Source organism: Choloepus didactylus, chromosome Y (assembly GCF_015220235.1).
Source record: "Choloepus didactylus isolate mChoDid1 chromosome Y, mChoDid1.pri, whole genome shotgun sequence".
NCBI classification, from domain to species: domain Eukaryota; kingdom Metazoa; phylum Chordata; class Mammalia; order Pilosa; family Megalonychidae; genus Choloepus; species Choloepus didactylus.
In genome coordinates, this window is record NC_051335.1 from 46802479 (window position 1) to 46822902 (window position 20424).

Here is a 20424-nt window from a genome sequence, read left to right on the forward strand (position 1 = left end):
ACAAATGACCTTATTTAAGATCACAACAAATGGCATCTCCTCTATAAGGTATTCCTCATCATACAGAAGTTCTTTCGTAATAGTTATTTAGGAACATATCCTACCCTCTTTACCAGAGCTCCTTCAGTCCAGTGGCCATTCCATATTCACCAGTGTAACCTATTTTGTTTCTAGCACAGTGTTTTGCATACAAGGAATAGTCAACAAATATCTATTCAATTTATATCTGTGTGCTGTATTTATCTGTATGTATATGAATGTGTCTGTATGCATGAAACTAAGTTCAGCACTGAGCGAAACCTCTAGGTACATAACAGAATCAGAAAATTTCTGGAAGCTTAAGTAAGTTACTTTTGATAATAGAAGTTTTAATGTCAGTTACACACAACACTGCAAAGCACATATACAGGTATTTTTTGTGCACTATAAATTGTTAAAAGTCTGAAGCTATTATTCTCATAATATAAAGTCACATGCAGAGCTGAAGATATAATTTTGTCAAAATAAAAAGATTCGTAAATCCAAGTATAATTTTTAAAACGTCATTCTGAGCTAACAGCTTTATTAGAAACCAAACAGTTCCACTGTCATTCGACTACAATAAAATTCCTCCTGGTTTATTTACCTTATATTACTTTTTTTAAAAATTAAGAGATGTTGTAGGTTTACAGAAAAATCATGCAGAAAGTATAGAGTTCCTATATACTGCCACCACCACCCCTTATACTACTTCTGATTCAAAGTGTCATTCATTCTTTGACCAATTTTTACTTTCTTCTTTCTTTTTTCTGTGTTTTCTGGATTTTTTTTAATGACCAAGTATTACATGTTAAATCATAAACTCAATAAAAGCTATCTTAAGTTTTGAAAGAAAATGACTGGCAATTAAAGTCTCATGGATGACCATTTAGTTATTAAATGAGCTAGTGTTATTCACCTTTCTCCAAAGTACATGGAAAAACTGCTTTAGAAATTTGCTAAATGTACTAAACTGCTGATTTAGTACATTAATGAATCAATGAAGGGAAAATTTTAGTTAGAAGAGTGAAATGTATCTGAGGGGAGAAATTTCTAAATTCTAGTTTAAATCCCAAAAAGTTGTCAACAGATTAGAATTAGGCATCTTTAAAGTTTGACTTTGGAGAAGTATTGAAATCTCAAAGATTTAAAATCATTACATATTTTCATTTTAAATTCACTTGTATGGCAACACCCAGGAAGTGCTGCCTTTTCAAATGCTGATGAAATCCTCTCAGACAGGTCCCTATCAGATCAAGGTGAAGGAAAAGATTCATCCTTTTGTTCGATATTATTTTAAACCCTGATTTAAAGCTCTTTTGCCAAACAATTCAAAATTGTTCGTACGCTCTTAAACAAATAGCATGCAATTACGGTGCTTCCTCATAAACCTGAACACATTTGGATTTTGAAATTACATTCTACCTCATCACTTCTTTAAATTACCCTATTGTCAACATCCAAGTAATCCCGTCAATGCAATCCATGCAAACACAGCTCTTCATTCTCTCAGTCCATCCTAAAAAGCCCCATTCAGCAGTTTGTTCTATAGCACCATGCTGCAGCAACCCTGCATTTGAATTTTGGAATAAGCTTTCCAGGACTGCAGGAAGAACCCTTACCGCATTCCTTCTGAACCTCATCCTGCCTCTCGAGGGATTTGCTTCTGCCATCTCGCCTATACACAATTACACTCTTCTTCTCCAATTGTCAATGCAACATTGATGAAATATGAGCTGCTTCTTGGGTATTTAAAAACAGTAGCCAAAAGCCTCAATCAAACAAAGCTACCGTAGCTGCTTCTATTACCACCAGCATGGCAGTGCTGCAAAAAACACTATCCCTGAGTAGCCAGCTGACGGTTCCTTCCCTGCTGCCCATTGTAATTCAGAGCTGATGCATTCCCCCCAATTAGTTAGCCTGACTGAATCTTGCAGATTAGCTGGTGCTGGAATGCTCAAGATCAAGCATGTCCTAAGAGGGGTGGAAGGAAAAAAATATGACTCCTCTACCAGCTCTGAGCAGCCTTGGTGGAACTGGCCCTCTCCTCTGTGCAGTCTGATTTTTAAGGTGGAATGCTAAGAATCTTTGTGAAGGTAGTATTCTGACATCTTGTACTCGTGTCCCATTCTGGTCTGTGGCTTAAATTTCCATTCCGCTTTAAAATTAAATTATCGTCTAGGTTTTGGTCATGTGAAAGATTACAGTCTGTGAAATTTTGTCCCGATGATAATCTAGAAAGACCATAACATGCAAACTTTCTAAGATGAATAGGCTTCTCTCCCAAATTAACATTTCTCCAAATTTCATAACTGAAACTCAATCTTGTCTCCTTTCATTAATTATGAAATATAACCTAATTCATATTGTATTTTAGAAATTACAAAGTAAGGTTCTCAAACTGAATTGGATATAATTATTTCACAGATGCCGATTTAAAAGAGTATACTTGTCCATGTGACTGCAAGTTGTACCACAAATCCCTTCTCAATGCCAACTTTGACTTGTAAAAATTAGCTTGTATTCAGTATTGACCTGCACTGAAAACCATGCCCAAGGGCTATCAGTGGTTGAGAGAAGAACTAATGTGCTCTTGAGTATGGGCAGAGAAACTATCACAAGCAGAATCATTTAAAATTTTAAAAAGGGATAGCACCAAAAACAAACTGTATCCCCACTCCTCCCCATCACCCTCAGTTTGAGGATAAAGGGATCCTGGGCTCTGATCTCTTTTACCAAGGATGGTTCATTCTTAACCATGGAGAATATCCCTAAGAAAAACAGAAAGAAATGCATCATTCTCCAAGAAACAAAGCATAACCCTTCTATTGACCCCAAATTGGTAGGACTGAAATCTAATCTAATATTTCTCTGTTCCAAGCAACCTATTTGATTAATAAAAATAAAACCCTACCGAAAAACTGATGCCACGTGCCAAACAGGCACTCAAAAAAATTAATTTAAGAAAGAGCCCAGAGTTGGTCAAAAGAAAAAAGCTAGGCAATAAAAAGTGTTTTATTGTAACCAGTGCTCTATTTAGTACAAAAGAATCGATTGTTGGCATAAATTGGAGTCAGCTCATCAAGCCCAAAGACTGACCCTAAAAGGTAGGGGCAAGGTAAATAGCTTTTACTTCACTTAGCCCCATTGATAGGGCCCAATAACAGACAGCGAGCAAATTTACTCCCTCCAAAGGAATTTTACCTTTTTCTAAAAAACATTGGATGTTTTGGTCTATCCATGATCCATTTAGAAAATGATCGAAATCAGCAAGTGAAAAGGGTACCCATTGGAATGCATGAAATTTCAATACTTGCCCTGCTTCTTTTTGTTACTTAGCTATGTAACCCTGGATAGTCACATAACCTTTCCAAAGTATGTTTATCAACCTAATTTCCTCATCTATAAGACAAGTAAAATGGTACTTACTTGCAGTACTTCATCAGGAACTAAAGAGAATCAACATTATTTAAGAAATATGAATGCTTTTGAAAAAGCAAAAGTATATTTTGCAAAGTCAAGGTTTCGCTATTTTATTTTGGTAGCTTGCATGAATCTACTAACTCTTCTCTCCACTGTCAATGCTGAAACACCTCTGTTAAACGAACAAACAAAAACCCACTTTGCTGACTTGCCCAAGATGAGGAATAATTCATACTGGGTACTAAAAAAATTGATCATCTCATTCAATTTACCACAGGAGTTCTAGTTTAATTTTTAAGCTTATTGTCAAGATAGCATAGCAAAACAACAAAGAAACAAACAAACTAAAAAAACATTGGCTCAGATGTACAACAACCTAGACTTTTGCCTTGCCTTGGCAACTCAATCACAGTGTGGCAAACATTACCCAACCAACCAACTTGTTCTGGTGGAAGTGACCTCGTGACCTCCTGAAGTCAGACATGAGACAAGGTAAAAATTTTAGGTGGTCAATGACGCTGAGTCTCAAAGAAAAAACCTGATTCCTAGCTACACTGGTCTGCCTGATAGAGGAAGTTGGCCAAATGGTATTTCTATAGCCGGTTCCAATCTTACCAACTCAGAAGGACTCTGGGTTCCTCATTTCCCACCTCTTCAATGAAAGGCAAGTGTTTTAGACAATGTACTCTATACTGGTGACCCTAATAATGTAAAAGACCATTTTGGCTTTGGGTGGGATTTTCTAGTATTCTCTCTGGGCCTTGGGAAACTGAGGACTAGATTCCAGAATGAGAGATGTGTCATTTTGCAGGTAACTCACTTCCCCTTCTCTTATCTTGGGAGAGATGGGAAGAGAGGAGGAAACTAGAAAGATAAACAACACAATGTTAAAAGTGCTTATTTCTGGGTGCTTGACTACTGATGATTAAAAAAAAAATGTGGAGGCGGGGCAAGATGGCGGACTGGTGAGCTGTACGTTTTAGTTACTACTCCAGGAAAGTAGGTAGAAAGACAGAAACTGCGTGGACTGGACACCACAGAGCAATCTGACTTTGGGCATACTTCATACAACACTCATGAAAACGTGGAACTGCTGAGATCAGCGAAATCTGTAAGTTTTTGCAGCCAGGGGACCCGCGCCCCTCCCTGCCAGGCTCAGTCCCGTGGGAGGAGGGGCTGTCAGCTCCGGGAAGGAGAACGGAGAACTGCAGTGGCAGCCCTTATCGGAAACTCATTCTACTGATCCAAAATCCAACCATAGATAGACTGAGACCAGACACCAGAGAATCTGAGAGCAGCCAGCCCAGCAGAGAGGAGACAGGCAGAGAGAAAAAAAAACAACACGAAAAACTCCAAAATAAAAGCAGAGGATTTTTGGAGTTCTGGTGAACACAGAAAGGGGAAGGGCGGAGCTCAGGCCTTGAGGCGCATATGCAAATCCCGAAGAAAAGCTGATCTCTCTGCCCTGTGGACCTTTCCTTAATGGCCCTGGTTGCTTTGTCTCTTAGCATTTCAATAACCCATTAGATCTCTGAGGAGGGCCCTTTTTTTTTTTTTAATCCTTTTCTCTTTTTCTAAAACAATTACTCTAAGAAGCCCAATACAGAAAGCTTCAAAGACCTGCAATTTGGGCAGGTCAAGTCAAGAGCAAAACTAGGAGAGCTCTGAGACAAAAGGCAATAATCCAGTGGCTGAGAAAATTCACTAAACACCACAACTTCCCAAGAAAAGGGGGGTGTCCGCTCACAGCCATCATCCTGGTGGACAGGAAACACTCCTACCCATGCCAGCCCCATAGCCCAGAGCTGCCCCAGACAACCCAGTGTGATGGAACTGCTTCAAAACCACAAAACTAGGCATGGACATTAGCCTTCCCTGCAACCTCAGCTGGTTGTCTCAGAGTTTGGAAGGTAGAGCAGTGTGAATTAACAAAGCCCCATTCAGCCATCATTTCAGCAGACTGGGAGCCTCCCTACACAGCCCAGCAGCCCAGAACTGCCCTGGGGGGACGGCACTCACCTGTGACATAGCACAGTCATCCCTCAACAAAGGACCAGGGGGTGCACGGCCTGGAAGAGGGGCCCACTTGCAAGTCTCAGGAGCCATACGCCAATACCAAGGACTTGTGGGTCAGGGGCAGAGACAAACTGTGGCAGGACTGAACTGAAGGATTAGACTATTGCAGCAGCTTTAAAACTCTAGGATCACCAGGGAGATTTGATTGTTAGAGCCACCCCCCCTCCCTGACTGCCCAGAAACACGCCCCATATACAGGGCAGGCAACACCAACTACACACGCAAGCTTGGTACACCAATTGGACCCCACAAGACTCACTCCCCCACTCACCAAAAAGGCTAAGCAGGGGAGAACTGGCTTGTGGAGAACAGGTGGCTCGTGGACACCACCTGCTGGTTAGTTAGAGAAAGTGTACTCCACGAAGCTGTAGACCTGATAAAGTACAGATAAGGACTTCAATTGGTCTACAAATCCTAAAAGAACCCTATCAACTTCAGCAAATGCCACGAGGCCAAAAACAACAGAAAATTATAAAGCATATGAAAAAACCAGACGATATGGATAACCCAAGCCCAAGCACCCAAATCAAAAGATCCGAAGAGACACAGCACCTAGAGCAGCTACTCAAAGAACTAAAGATGAACAATGAGACCATAGTACAGGAGACAAAGGAAATCAAGAAGACCCTAGAAGAGCATAAAGAAGATATTGCAAGACTAAATAAAAAAATGGAAGATCTTATGGAAATTAAAGAAACTGTTGACCAAATTAAAAAGATTCTGGACACTCATAGTACAAGACTAGAGGAAGTTGAACAACGAATCAGTGACCTGGAAGATGACAGAATGGAAAATGAAAGCATAAAAGAAAGAATGGGGAAAAAGATTGAAAAAATCAAAATGGACCTCAGGGATATGATAGATTATATGAAACGTCCAAATATAAGACTCATTGGTGTCCCAGAAGGGGAATAAAAGGGTAAAGGTCTAGGAAGAGTACTCAAAGAAATTGTTGGGGAAAACTTCCCAAATCTTCTAAACAACATAAATACACAAATCATAAATGCTCAGCGAACCCCAAATAGAATAAATCCAAATAAACCGACTCCGAGACATATACTGATCACACTGTCAAACACAGAAGAGAAGGAGCAAGTTCTGAAAGCAGCAAGAGAAAAGCAATTCACCACATACAAAGGAAGCAGCATAACACTAAGTAGTGACGACTCAGCGGCCACCATGGAGGTGAGAAGGCAGTGGCACGATATATTTAAAATTCTGAGTGAGAAAAATTTCCAGCCAAGAATACTTTATCCAGCAAAGCTCTCCTTCAAATTTGAGGGAGAGCTTAAATTTTTCACAGACAAACAAATGCTGAGAGAATTTGCTAACAAGAGACATGCCCTACTGGAGATACTAAACGGAGCCCTACAGACAGAGAAACAAAGAAGGGACAGAGAGACCTGGAGAAAGGTTCAGTACTAAAGAGATTCGGTATGGGTACAATAAAGGATATTAATAGAGAGAGGGGAAAAACATGACAAACATAAACCAAAGGATAAGATGGCTGATTCAAGAAATGCCTTCACGGTTATAACGTTGAATGTAAATGGATTAAACTCCCCAGTTAAAAGATATAGATTCGCAGAATGGATCAAAAAAAATGAACCATCAATATGTTGCATACAAGAGACTCATCTTAGACACAGGGACACAAAGAAACTGAAAGTGAAAGGATGGAAAAAATATTTCATGCAAGCCACAGCCAAAAGAAAGCAGGTGTAGCAATATTAATCTCAGATAAAATAGACTTCAAATGCAGGGATGTTTTGAGAGACAAAGAAGGCCACTACATACTAATAAAGGGGGCAATTCAGCAAGAAGAAATAACAATTGTAAATGTCTATGCACCCAACCAAGGTGCCACAAAATACATGAGAGAAACACTGGCATAACTAAAGGAAGGAATTGATGTTTCCACAATAATTGTTGGAGACTTCAACACATCACTCTCTCCTATAGGTAGATCAACCAGACAGAAGACCAGTAAGGAAATTGAAAACCTAAACAATCTGATAAATGAATTAGATTTAACAGACATATACAGGACATTACATCCCAAATCACCAGGATACACATACTTTTCTAGTGCTCTTGGAACTTTCTCCAGAATAGATCATATGGTGGGACATAAAACAAGCCTCAGTAAGTTTAAAAAGATTGAAATTATTCAAAGCACATTCTCTGACCACAATGGAATACAATTAGAAGTCAATAACCATCGGAGACTTAGAAAATTCACAAATACCTGGAGGTTAAACAACACACTCCTAAACAATCAGTGGGTTAAAGAAGAAATAGCAAGAGAAATTGCTAAATATATAGAGACGAATGAAAATGAGAACACAACATACCAAAACCTATGGGATGCAGCAAAAGCAGTGCTAAGGGGGAAATTTATAGCACTAAACGCATATATTAAAAAGGAAGAAAGAGCCAAAATCAAAGAACTAATGGATCAACTGAAGAAGCTAGAAAATGAACAGCAAACCAATCCTAAACCAAGTACAAGAAAAGAAATAACAAGGATTCAAGCAGAAATAAATGACATAGAGAACAAAAAAACAATAGAGAGGATAAATATCACCAAAAGTTGGTTCTTTGAGAAGATCAACAAGATTGACAAGCCCCTCGCTAGACTGACAAAATCAAAAAGAGAGAAGACCCATATAAACAAAATAATGAATGAAAAAGGTGACATAACTGCAGATCCTGAAGAAATTAAAAAAATTATAAGAGGATACTATGAACAACTGTATGGCAACAAACTGGATAATGTAGAGGAAATGGACAATTTCCTGGAAACATATGAACAACCTAGACTGACCAGAGAAGAAATAGAAGACCTCAACCAACCCATCACAAGCAAAGAGATCCAATCAGTCATCAAAAATCTTCCCACAAATAAATGCCCAGGGCCAGATGGCTTCACAGGGGAATTCTACCAAACTTTCCAGAAAGAACTGACACCAATCTTACTCAAACTCTCTCAAAACATTGAAGAAAATGGAACACTACCTAACTCATTTTATGAAGCTAACATCAATCTAATACCAAAACCAGGCAAAGATGCTACAAAAAAGGAAAACTACCGGCCAATCTCCCTAATGAATATAGATGCAAAAATCCTCAACAAAATACTTGCAAATCGAATCCAAAGACACATTAAAAAAATCATACACCGTGACCAAGTGGGGTTTATTCCAGGCATGCAAGGATGGTTCAACATAAGAAAATCAATCAATGTATTACAACACATTAACAAGTCAAAAGGGAAAAAACAATTGATCATCTCAATAGATGCTGAAAAAGCATTTGAGAAAATCCAACATCCCTTTTTGATAAAAACACTTCAAAAGGTAGGAATTGAAGGAAACTTCCTCAACATGATAAAGAGCATATATAAAAAACCCATAGCCAGCATAGTACTCAATGGTGAGAGACTAAAAGCCTTCCCTCTAAGATCAGGAACAAGACAAGGATGCCCGCTGTCACCACTGTTATTCAACATTGTGCTGGAAGTGCTAGCCAGGGCAATCCGGCAAGACAAAGAAATAAAAGGCATCCAAATTGGAAAAGAAGAAGTAAAACTGTCATTGTTTGCCCATGATATGATCTTATATCTAGAAAACCCTGAGAAATCAACGATATACATACTAGAGCTAATAAACAAATTTAGCAAAGTAGTGGGATACAGGATTAATGCACATAAGTCAGTAATGTTTCTATATGCTAGAAATGAACAAACTGAAGAGACGCTGAAGAAAAAGATACCATTTTCAATAGCAACTAAAAAAATCAAGTACCTAGGAATAAACTTAACCAAAGATGTAAAAGACCTATACAAAGAAAACTACATAACTCTACTAAAAGAAATAGAAGGGGACCTTAAAAGATGGAAAAATATTCCATGTTCATGGATAGGAAGGCAAAATGTCATTAAGATGTCAATTCTACCCAAACTCATCTACAGATTCAATGCAATCCCAATCAAAATTCCAACAACCTACTTTGCAGACTTGGAAAAGCTAGTTATCAACTTTATTTGGAAAGGGAAGATGCCTCGAATTGCTAAAGACACTCTAAAAAAGAAAAATGAAGTTGGAGGACTTACTCCCTGACTTTGAAGCTTATTATAAAGCCACAGTTGCCAAAACAGCATGGTACTGGCACAAAGATAGACATATATATCAATGGAATTGAATTGAGAATTCAGAGATAGACCCTCAGATCTATGGCCTACTGATCTTTGATAAGGCCCCCAAAGTCACTGAACTGAGTCATAATGGTCTTTTCAACAAATGGGGCTGGGAGAGTTGGATATCCATATCCAAAAGAATGAAAGAGGACCCCTACCTCACCCCCTACACAAAAATTAACTGTAAATGGATGAAAGATCTCATTATAAAAGAAAGTACCATAAAACTGGAAGATATTGTAGGAAAACATCTTCAAAACCTTGTATTAGGCGGCCACTTCCTAGACTTTACACCCAAAGCACAAGCAACAAAACAGAAAATACATAAATGGGAACTCCTCAAGCTTAGAAGTTTCTGCACCTCAAAGGAATTTCTCAAAAAGGTAAAGAGGCAGCCAACTCAATGGGAAAAAATTTTTGGAAACCATGTATCTGACAAAAGACTGATATCTTGCATATATAAAGAAATCCTACAACTCAATGACAATAGTACAGACAGCCCAATTATAAAATGGGCAAAAGATATGAAAAGACAGTTCTCTGAAGAGGAAATACAAATGGCCAAGAAACACATGAAAAAATGTTCAGCTTCACTAGCTTTTAGAGAGATGCAAATGAAGACCACAATGAGATACTATCTAACAACGGTTAGAATGGCTGCCATTAAAGAAACAGGAAACTACAAATGCTGGAGGGGATGTGGAGAAATTGGAACTCTTATTCATTGTTGGTGGGACTGTATAATGGTTCAGCCACTCTGGAAGTCAGTCTGGCAGTTCCTTAGAAAATTAGATATAGTTACCATTCGATCCAGCGATTGCACTTCTCAGTATATACCCGGAAGGTCGGAAAGCAGTGACACGAACAGATATGTGCACGCCAATGTTCATAGCAGCATTATTCACAATTGCCAAGAGATGGAAACAACCCAAATGTCCTTCAACAGATGAGTGGATAAATAAAATGTGGTATATACACACGATGGAATACTACGCGGCAGTAAGAAGGAACGATCTCGTGAAACATATGACAACATGGATGAACCTTGAAGACATAATGCTGAGTGAAATGAGCCAGGCACAAAAAGAGAAATATTATATGCTACCACTAATGTGAACTTTGAAAAATGTAAAACAAATGGTTTATAATGTAGAATGTAGGGGAACTATCAATAGAGAGCAATTAAGGAAGGGGGAACAATAATCCAAGAAGAACAGATAAGCTATTTAACATTCTGGGGATGCCCAGGAATGACTATGGTCTGTTAATTTCTGATGGATATAGTAGGAACAAATTCACAGAAATGTTGCTATATTAGGTAACTTTCTTGGGGTAAAGTAGGAACATGTTGGAAGTTAAGCAGTTATCTTAGGTTAGTTGTCTTTTTCTTACCCCCTTGTTATGGTCTCTTTGAAATGTTCTTTTATTGTATGTTTGTTTTCTTTTTAACTTTTTTTTCATACAGTTGATTTGAAAAAGAAGGGAAAGTTAAAAAAAAAAAAAAAAGAAAGGAAAACAAGGAAAAAAAAGATGTAGTGCCCCCTTGAGGAGCCTGTGGAGAATGCAGGGGTATTCGCCTAACCCACCTTCATGGTTGTTAACATGACCGCAGACATAGGGGACTGGTGGTTTGATGGGTTGAGCCTTCTACCATAGGTTTTACCCTTGGGAAGACAGTTGCTGCAAAGGAGAGGCTAGGCCTCCCTATGGTTGTTTTCATTGCACCCCATAAGTTTTGTTTTCATTGCACCCCATAAGTTTTGGTATGTTATATTTTTGTGTAGTTACTCTCAAAGTGTTTTCTAGTTTATTTGTAATTTCTTCTTTCACCCATTGGTTATTCTGGTGGTTGTTATTTAATTCCCACTTTTTGTGAATTTATCAAAAGTCCTTCAGTTTTTTATTTCTAATTTGATATCATTGTGCTTGGAGAACATAATTTGTATGAGTGTATGTGAGGAATTAATTTACTATACTTGCTGCAACAAGTTATCACTAATGAAATGTCTTAAAACAATGCAAATTTACATTCAGTTCTGTAGATCAGAAATGTCACAGGTCTCACAAGTCTAAAATTAAGGTGTCATCATGGCTGCATTTCATTTTGAAAGCTCTAGGGGAGAATCTGTTTGTTTGCCTTTTCCAGGTTTTGAGGTGGCCCATATATGGCTCATGGTCCCCCCAACCCACCCCTGCATCTTGTAAGCTAGCAATACCACAACTCTCGGACTCTTCACTACTCACGTCTCTGTCTGACCACAGCTGGATTTTAAGCATTCAGATGATTAAACTGTTCCAAACTCCATAATCCAGGAAAATCTCTCCATCTTAAGGTACTTAGCCTTACAACTTTTGCCAAAGTTCCTTTCTTATGTGTAAGGTAGTATATTCACAGGTTCTAAGGATTTGGACTTGGAGAACATTGGGGTCCATTATTTTGCCCACCACAACTGTCAGGATTAGGACTGCCTTTTTATCATAAAATGATCTCTATCTTTGGGGAAGTCTACACACCCCATCAACTCATTTTTTTATTAAGATTTATTCACATACCAAACAATCATCCAAAGTACACAATCTATTGATCATATTACCACCATATAGTTGTTCACCCACCACCCTGATCAATCTTTTTTTTAACATTTTCCTTGTACCAGAAAAAGTGAAAGCAAGAATAAAAGAAAACGAGAGTAAAAATAGAACACCCAAACTGTCCCCCCATTCTTCCTTTATTTATTTATTTTTTTGCCCCCATTTTTCTACTCATCCATCCATGCACTGGACAAAGGGGAGTATTATCCACATGGCTTTCCCACTCACATTGTCACCCTTCATAAGCTGTATTGTTATATAATCATCTTCAAGATTCATGGGTTCTGGGTTGTAGTTTGATAGTTTCAGGTATTTACTCCTAGCTATTCCAATTCATTAGAACCTAAAAAGGGTTATCTATATTGTGCATAAGAGTGCCCACCAGAGTGACCTCTCGGCTCCTTTTGGAGTCTCTCAGTCACTAAAACTTATTTCATTTAATATCCCCTTTTGGTCAAGAAGATGTTCTCCATCCCATGATGCTGGGTCTAGATTCCTCCCAGGAATTAGACTTGTAAGATATAATAAAGAGAAAGGATAGTCCTGTCTCTTGCAAAGACATACAGACATACCTCATTTTATGGAGCTTAGATTTATTGCAATTCACACATACTGCATTTTTTTAAAAATTGAAGGTTTGTGGCAACCCTGCATCCAGCAAGTCTATCAGCATCATTTTCCCAACAGCATGTGCTCACTTCGTGTCGCTGTATCACCTTTTGGTAACTCTTGCAATATTTCAAACTTTTTCATTATTGTTTTATCTGTTACGGTGATTTGTGATCAGTGATCTTTGATGTTACTATTGTAATTGTTTAGGGGTGCCACAAACAATGCCCCTATAAGATGGCAAACTTAATCGTTAAATTTTGAGTGTTCTGACTGCTCCAATGAGCAGTTTTCCCTTCTCTCTCCCTCTCCTTGGGCCTCCCTGTTCCTGGAGACAAAATATCAAAATTAGGCCATTTAATAACCCTACGATGACCTCTAAGTGTTCAGGTGAGTCACAGGTCTCTCACTTTAAATCAAAATATAGAAATGATTAGGCTTAATGAGGAACACAGGTCAACAGCCAAGAAAAGCCAAAAGCTAGTCCTCCTGCACCAAACAGATAGCCAAATTTTGAATGCAAAGGCAAAGTTTTTGAAGTAAATTAAAAGTGCTACTCCAGTGAACATAAATGGTAAGAAAGTGAAACATCCTTTTTGCTGATATTGAGAAAGTTTTAGTAGTTTGGATAGAAGAGCAAATGAGCCACAGCATTCCCTTAAGCTAAAACCTAATCCAGAGCAAGGCTCCCTCTCTCTTCAATTCTAGGAAGGCTAAGAGATGTAAGGAAGTTGCAGAAGAAAAGTTTGAAGCTAGCAGAAGTTGGTTCATGAGGTTTAAGAATAGAAGCCATCTTCATAAATTTAAAGTGCAAGGTGAAACAGCAAGTTATCCAGAAGATCTAAGTAAGATAAGTGATGATGGTTTCTACTCTAAACATCAGATTTTCAATGTAGATGAACCAGCCTTCTATTGGATGAAGATGCCATCTAGGACGTTCACAGTAGAGAGGAGAAAATGCCCGGCTTCAAAGCTTCAAAGGATGGCTACTTAGGGGCTAATTCAACTGGTGACTTGAAGTTGAAGTCAGCGCTCATTTACCATTCTGAAAATCCTAGGGCCTTTAAGAATTATGTATCTCAGCAAAGTAAATTGAAAACCTTCTGGAAGGATTCACCATTCTGGGTGACATAAAAAACATTCATGATTCATTTGAGGAAGTCAAAATATCAGCATTTACAGGAATTTGGAAGAAGTGGATTCCAAACCTAATGGATGTGTTTGAGGAGTTCAAGACTTCAGTGGAGGAAGTAACTGTTGATGTCAAATAGCAAGAGAACTAGAGTTAGAAGTGTAGCCTGAAGATATGACTGAATTGCTGCAATTGCATGATAAAACTTGAACAGATGAGCAAATGGTTTCTTGAGATGGAATCTACTCCTGGTGAAGAAGCTGTGAATGGTCTAAAAATGAAAACAAAGGATTTAGAATATTACATAAGTTTAGCTGATAAAGCAGTGGCAGGGTTTGAGAAGATTGACTCCAATTGTGAAAGAAGTTCTACTGTGTGTAAAATGCTATCAAAGACCATCACATGCTGCAGAGAAATCTTTGTTGAAAGGAAGAATTAATCAATGCAGCAAACTTCATTCTTGCTTATTTTGAGAAATTGCCACAGCCACCCCTGCCTTCAGCAACCATCACTCTGATCAGTCAGCAGCCATCAACACTGAGACAAGACCCTCCACCGGCAAAATGATTATAACTTGCTGAAAGATCAAATAATGGTTAGCCTTCTTTTAGCAATAAAAGATTTTTAAATTAAGGTATGTACATTTTTCAGACATAATGCTATTGCACACTTCATAGACTACAGTATAGTATAAGCATAGCTTTTATGTCCACTGGGAAACCAAAAAATTTTGTGACTCACATTATCGTGATAGTCACTTTATTGCTGTGGTCTGGAATTGAACCTGCAATATCTCTAAGATATGGCTGCAAAATAAGAAAAAATATGATAATGCTGCTTATTTTAAAGAATAGTATGAGGGTTATTTTCTGTGTAATATATTGATTTCAGACAGCTTTTCATGCAAAATATATTTCCCCTTAGACTTACATGTTTGGGATTTCTTTCCAGTGTTCAATGCAAATGAAAGCAAACAAAGATATATGTTTTCACTTAGCCCCTTTTTGGACACTGAAAGCATCACGTGCTATATTCTCTTCCACATTTTGTTCCTTTCATAAAATTGTATGTACCCTGGACTTTGCATGTCTCGAGAGAGAAACCGTCTTCCTCTGTCCTTTTCATTTTTTTAACAACTGTTTAGGATTCCCAGATGTGTGGAGAGACGTTGGGTAGGGCCATGCATTAGGTGTCCCTTCTCACTAAACACTTTGTTTTTCCTCTCCACTTTAAAAAAAAGACAAACTATGAGATAGTGAATAACCTCATACGTAAGATATTGTTTGTGTGTTTTGGGGTTCATCTATATTGCAAATGTGGAGCTAGAGATGATTAGTTGTATATATTGTAACATGGCCATACAATAGAATAAATACCCTTTCCCCTCATAAAAGTATTGTTTATCTCTCTGCAGCATTAATGGAGATAGCCAATTTCCTCTTGTTAGTGAGTCAAATGAGCTGCTGATCAGTTGAAGGTCATTTTTCCATTTCTGGTGTTGAAGAAAATTGCACCAGACCATATTAAGCAGGCACTATATTCAAAGCTCTTGCCGTAGGGAACAGAGACCAGAACTAAGTCTGAACTCAGCTCCACTGAAGCAGAGTATGTAAGGGTGAGTGAACTTGTGTAAAAGTACTGGAGGCATTTGGGGGAGGTCATGCAATGGGATGGTTCAATCACATGGTGCTATCTGCCTAGTTTACTTTGAAGGCTGATGGAAGAGGTTCCAACTTGATTCTGTAAAGGCCAGGGTGAGAGGGAGGTCAGGGGCCTAGCCTCAGGAAGAAGCCTAAAGTTTAGTCAAGCTGGGGGCATATTAAGGCTATTTATGTCAATGGTGGGAGAAACATTGTGAATATATTCATATATATTCAACCACACACATGTTCAGACACAGAGAGACCAAGAGGAAAGTTTTGTGAGTATAAAGACCAAAGTAATGATTCTGGTTGTAATGATTGTGGTTGTTTCAGAGGACAGCTTTCAGGAGATAAACACCCTCAGCTTTCACATGAGGTGTTTCTGTGATCTGATTTTTTTTTACCTCATCCATGAATTATGTTTTGTAAGTATGAAAAGATGAAGAGATGTTATTTTTGTAAAACACTTTAGTAATAAATTATGGCTTACACAGGAACATTAGACAAAAAAAAAATCCATTTCTATATTTTCCAGTGGAAATACACCAGAATCAGTGTTGACAAAATGGGGTCTATACAGCCAGTTTTTGTCTGTCACTCCCTATAAGTCATGGGTATACAGGTGAGGACTGGTTATATAGAGCTATATTGTGTAACAATTTTAAAAGGTGAGCTTTAAATGATACACAAAAGACAAAAGCTCAGTGGAAAAGAATGAAAACTGAAAAAAAAGTCTCAAGTAATTTAAAGGAAATGCGTATAGGTGATATACAGAGTTTTGTAACATCCAGTTCAAATGTCTTATATGAATGGCCATCCAACTTTGAGTCAATGACATACTTATAACTTGTTGCAGAAGAAAAGGAATGGAAAGAAAAAAGGAAAATTGTGAAGGCAGGTGATGCCTAAGTGATCATGTTACATGTGCTTACACTTTTTCTGTTTTTTCTGTTTTCTTCTTTACTAAAAATAAGTCTCAAATAACAAGATTTCTCAGGTTTAAAAAATGCAGTAATTTCTGGTATTCCAAACATCCTCAGGGGTGAGAGACTTCCAACATAGATTTATGGCATGGGGACAATGGTATAACATTAGATGTTGTATTAGGCTGGGTTCCTTTCTGGCCATATTCTGAGATGTGGGCTTTTGGCATCCTTGAACACCCTGGAACTGTGTTCTTCTTTGACTCTCCCCTGAATTGCAGAATGGGAAGTAAAGGTCAGGAAAGGCCAAGACACCTAAGATTGCTTTGGATTTCAAAACTTGCCAGCCCAAACACATACAGATGCACAGTTGCACTCATGCCACCGTGTGTCTTCCTTTCTAAGCTTGGGGCCAGATGTCTGGAAATTGACATGGGGCCAGTGGCAAGACGGGGCATGAACAGGATGGCCACCAGCTGTCCCGCTGGTCGAGGCATCCATCCCATTTAACAAAAACGTCATGTGACCTTGCCAACCTGAAAGTCTGGAATGGCCAAGACTTCTAAGCTCATTTTGGGTTTCTGTCCTTGCAAAACCAAGCACGTGGGGATTCACAGGTGCTATCACTTCACTTTGAGACTTCCCTTACAAGATGTATTGGGTGGGTATCTCAAGATTTACATGGCTGACCCACTGGTAAAGGCAATGATCCCACGGATAGCAGAAGAGACTCTGTGACTATGAGAGCCTGGCCCGATGCTTGGGAGTCTTGTCCTGCCTTTTCAGAGGACCCGAACCCTTCACTCCCTATGTCATTTGCTTCCCCTCTGTGTCTGTCTCCTTGAGACCTCACAATCAAGCTGATCTTTCAGGAAGCTCTCAGTATGCCCCAGTGACAGTGTTCCTCATGGGTTGGTGGGCGTAGGTGTAGGCAGGCTCATGTGAGGGTGTGTGGGGGCAGGTGAACTGCTCTTTGGGTGATGGTTTTAGAGGCGTCTGGGCACATTTCTGCATCCAGACACCTTTCTGTGCCTTAGGATTCAGCCTACCTGCAGTGCCACAGAGAGCTGTCCACATGGTAGGGGCCTCGCTGGGGTACCATCTTGCTTGCTAGGAAGGAAGCAAGACACCTATGGGTTGTAGGTCTCCTGTGGGGGGGTGGGGGAAACTGAAGATTGGCGTGCACGCTGTTGAAAGGTGGCCAAGCTGAGGAGCCCCTTGGCTGTAGTGAGTTGGACAATAGTGGCTGTTTTTTCATTTTCAAAGGGCAGAGGGAGAGGCCCAGTGATAAGGGAGCGTTTCATATTTGGTGCACTACTGCCATCAAGCGGATGTTGTTTAACAATCCCTGTACCTTGCTGGGGAGACCATGGAATGCAGTCAAGTCAGTGTCCTGAGCAGGATGGAGGACTGAGGCCTGCCTGGTGTTGATCTCCCATGAAACCTAGGAGATATGTTGGCTGTAGGTCTCCTCCTGTCATAGAAGCTCAGAGCCAGGCAGCGGGAGAAGGCAACGACATCCAGCTGTTCTGGCTGATGGGACACAGGAAGCCAGTGCTCAGGGTCTGGTGGCCGCCATGTTGGGGTGGAACTTGCTGAAGCAGCTTCCAAGGAGACAGGGCAAAGTGTTCTGGCACTGTATACTGCTGAAGATGCCCTTAGAAGGACACGGTGGCTTAGCTAATGGAGAACCTGGGTCCCACCATAGAAGACATCCCCTCAACCTGCAGTGGAAAGCGCAGGGCCGTGTAGGAGGCGGGACCTTCCCGTTTCAGTGTCCAGCTTAGGAAGAAGTAGCCATGTGGTCAGCAGGTGCCAGGAGGACCATCCTCTGTGAATCCCAGGGATATGTGGGCAGGGATCCGTGTCCAGTGCTCTTTGCATGTTTCTGTGGGGACTCGTCCGGTCAAGGTATCCATCCCATGAAGCAAAATAGGCAGGCGACCTTGCCAATCCAAAGGTCAGGAAGGGCCAAGATGTCTAAGCTTACTTTGGGTATCCAGCCTGTCCAAACTAAGCATGTGGGGACTCACGGGTGCCCTCACGCCTCGTTGTGACTTTCTTTACAAGCTCTATTGGTTGAGATATCTCGAGATTTACATGGCTGCCCACTGCTAAAAGTGAGGCTCCTGCAGGCAGCAGAATAGGTCGTGTGACTATGAGAGCTTGCCCTGATGCTCAGGAGCCTTGTCCTGCCTTTTCAGAGGACCCGCACCCTTCACTCTGTGTCATTTGCTGCCCATCTGTGTCTGGCTTCTTGAGACATCACAATTGAGCTGTATTTTCTGGAAGCTCTCAGCATTCCCCAGTGACAGAGTTCCTCATGGTTTGGAGGGTGTGGACATCTGGGGTCTCGTGTGGGTGTGTGGGGGCAGATGAACTGCTCTTTGGGTGAGGGCTGTAGAGGTGTCTGGGCACATTTCTGCATCCAGACTCCTGTCTGTACTTTAGGGTCCAGCCCAACTGCAATGCCAGGGAGAGCAGTCCACCTGGTAGGGGCCTCACTGGGGCGCCATCCCACTTGCTGCGGAGGTGAAAGAGACACCCACGGGTGTAGATCCCATCAGTGTGGGGGGAGCTGTGGTTGGGGAATTAAAGACGGGCAAGTAGACCATAGGAAGGTGGCCAAGCTGAGGAGCCCCTTGGCTGTAGTGAGGTTGGACACTGGTTCCCATTTTTTCATTTTCAAAGGGCGGAGGGAGAGGCACAGGGAGAAGGCATTTTTTCATATCTGGTGCAGTACTGCCATCAAGCGGATGCTTTTTAACAATCCTTGTGTCTTGCTGGGGAGGCCACGGAATGCAGTCAAGTCAGGGTCCCAGGCAGGACACAGGACTGAGGCCTCCACTGTGTCAATCTCCCATGAAACCTAGGAGATATTTTGGCCATAGGGCTCCTCCTGTCGAAGATGTTTCAGGTCCAGGCACCCAGAGAAGGGAAGGGCAGCAAGCTCTCCAGGCTGGGGGAAAACAGGAAGCCAATGCTCAGTGTCTGGTGGCCGCCATGTTGGGGCGGGACTTGCTAAAGCAGCTTCCAAGGAGACAGAGCAAAGTGCTCTTGTGTTCTTACTGCTGCAGATTCCCTTAGAAAGACAGGGCAGCTTAGCTAATGGAGACTCTGGACCACACAGCAGAAGACATCCCCTGAACTCGCAGTAGAAGGCCTGGGGCCATGTAGGAGGTGGGACCTTCACGTGTCAGTGTCCAGCTTAGGGAGAGGTAGTCGAGGGGACAGCAGGTGTCAGTCGACAGTGTGGCCATCCTGGCCCAGAAGGGAAAGGCCCTCAGCAGAAGGAACCAGTGTGGAAGAGTCCGATGCCTGGGCCTAAGAAATGGCACATGCAAACCCCCTTGGGTGGCGGGAAACCTTGGTGCAAAGAGCTATTCTCAGGGTTCTGGCAGTCAATGCCAAGTGTGGCAGATGTCACTGATCTAGGTCACCATCCACAAAATGATGCTGGGGGGGGCATGGAGGGAATGGGAGGTACACCTTCTCCATCTTCCAGGTCACCTCTGTCTTTCCAGGTCTCCAGCCCACATGTGATATCACTTTGGTAATCTGTAAAGGGTTCTAGAGAGCCTCCCTATGGGCAGGTGGCTTGAAACACCAGAGTCCCACCTCGTTGTCTGGGTGACCCCCTCAAGCCCTGCCCTTGAATCGCAGCTTGCAAAGACACTCTTCCTGAAAACAGAGCAGCTATGTGACACTGCAGATGCCTTCCCAAGAGGGTGGCATGTCTAATATAGATGGAGCCCGAGGGCTGCGAGGATGATGTCGCTGTCACCCTCAAATCATGGGATTACAGAGGAT

General features: G+C 40.8%; 1 pseudogene; it reads right to left on the minus strand.

Annotated features, from left to right (window-relative positions):
- LOC119524127 overlaps positions 1–1994 on the minus strand; it is a 43267-nt pseudogene extending 41273 nt beyond the window's left edge.
- Positions 1995–20424: the final 18430 nt, after the last annotated feature.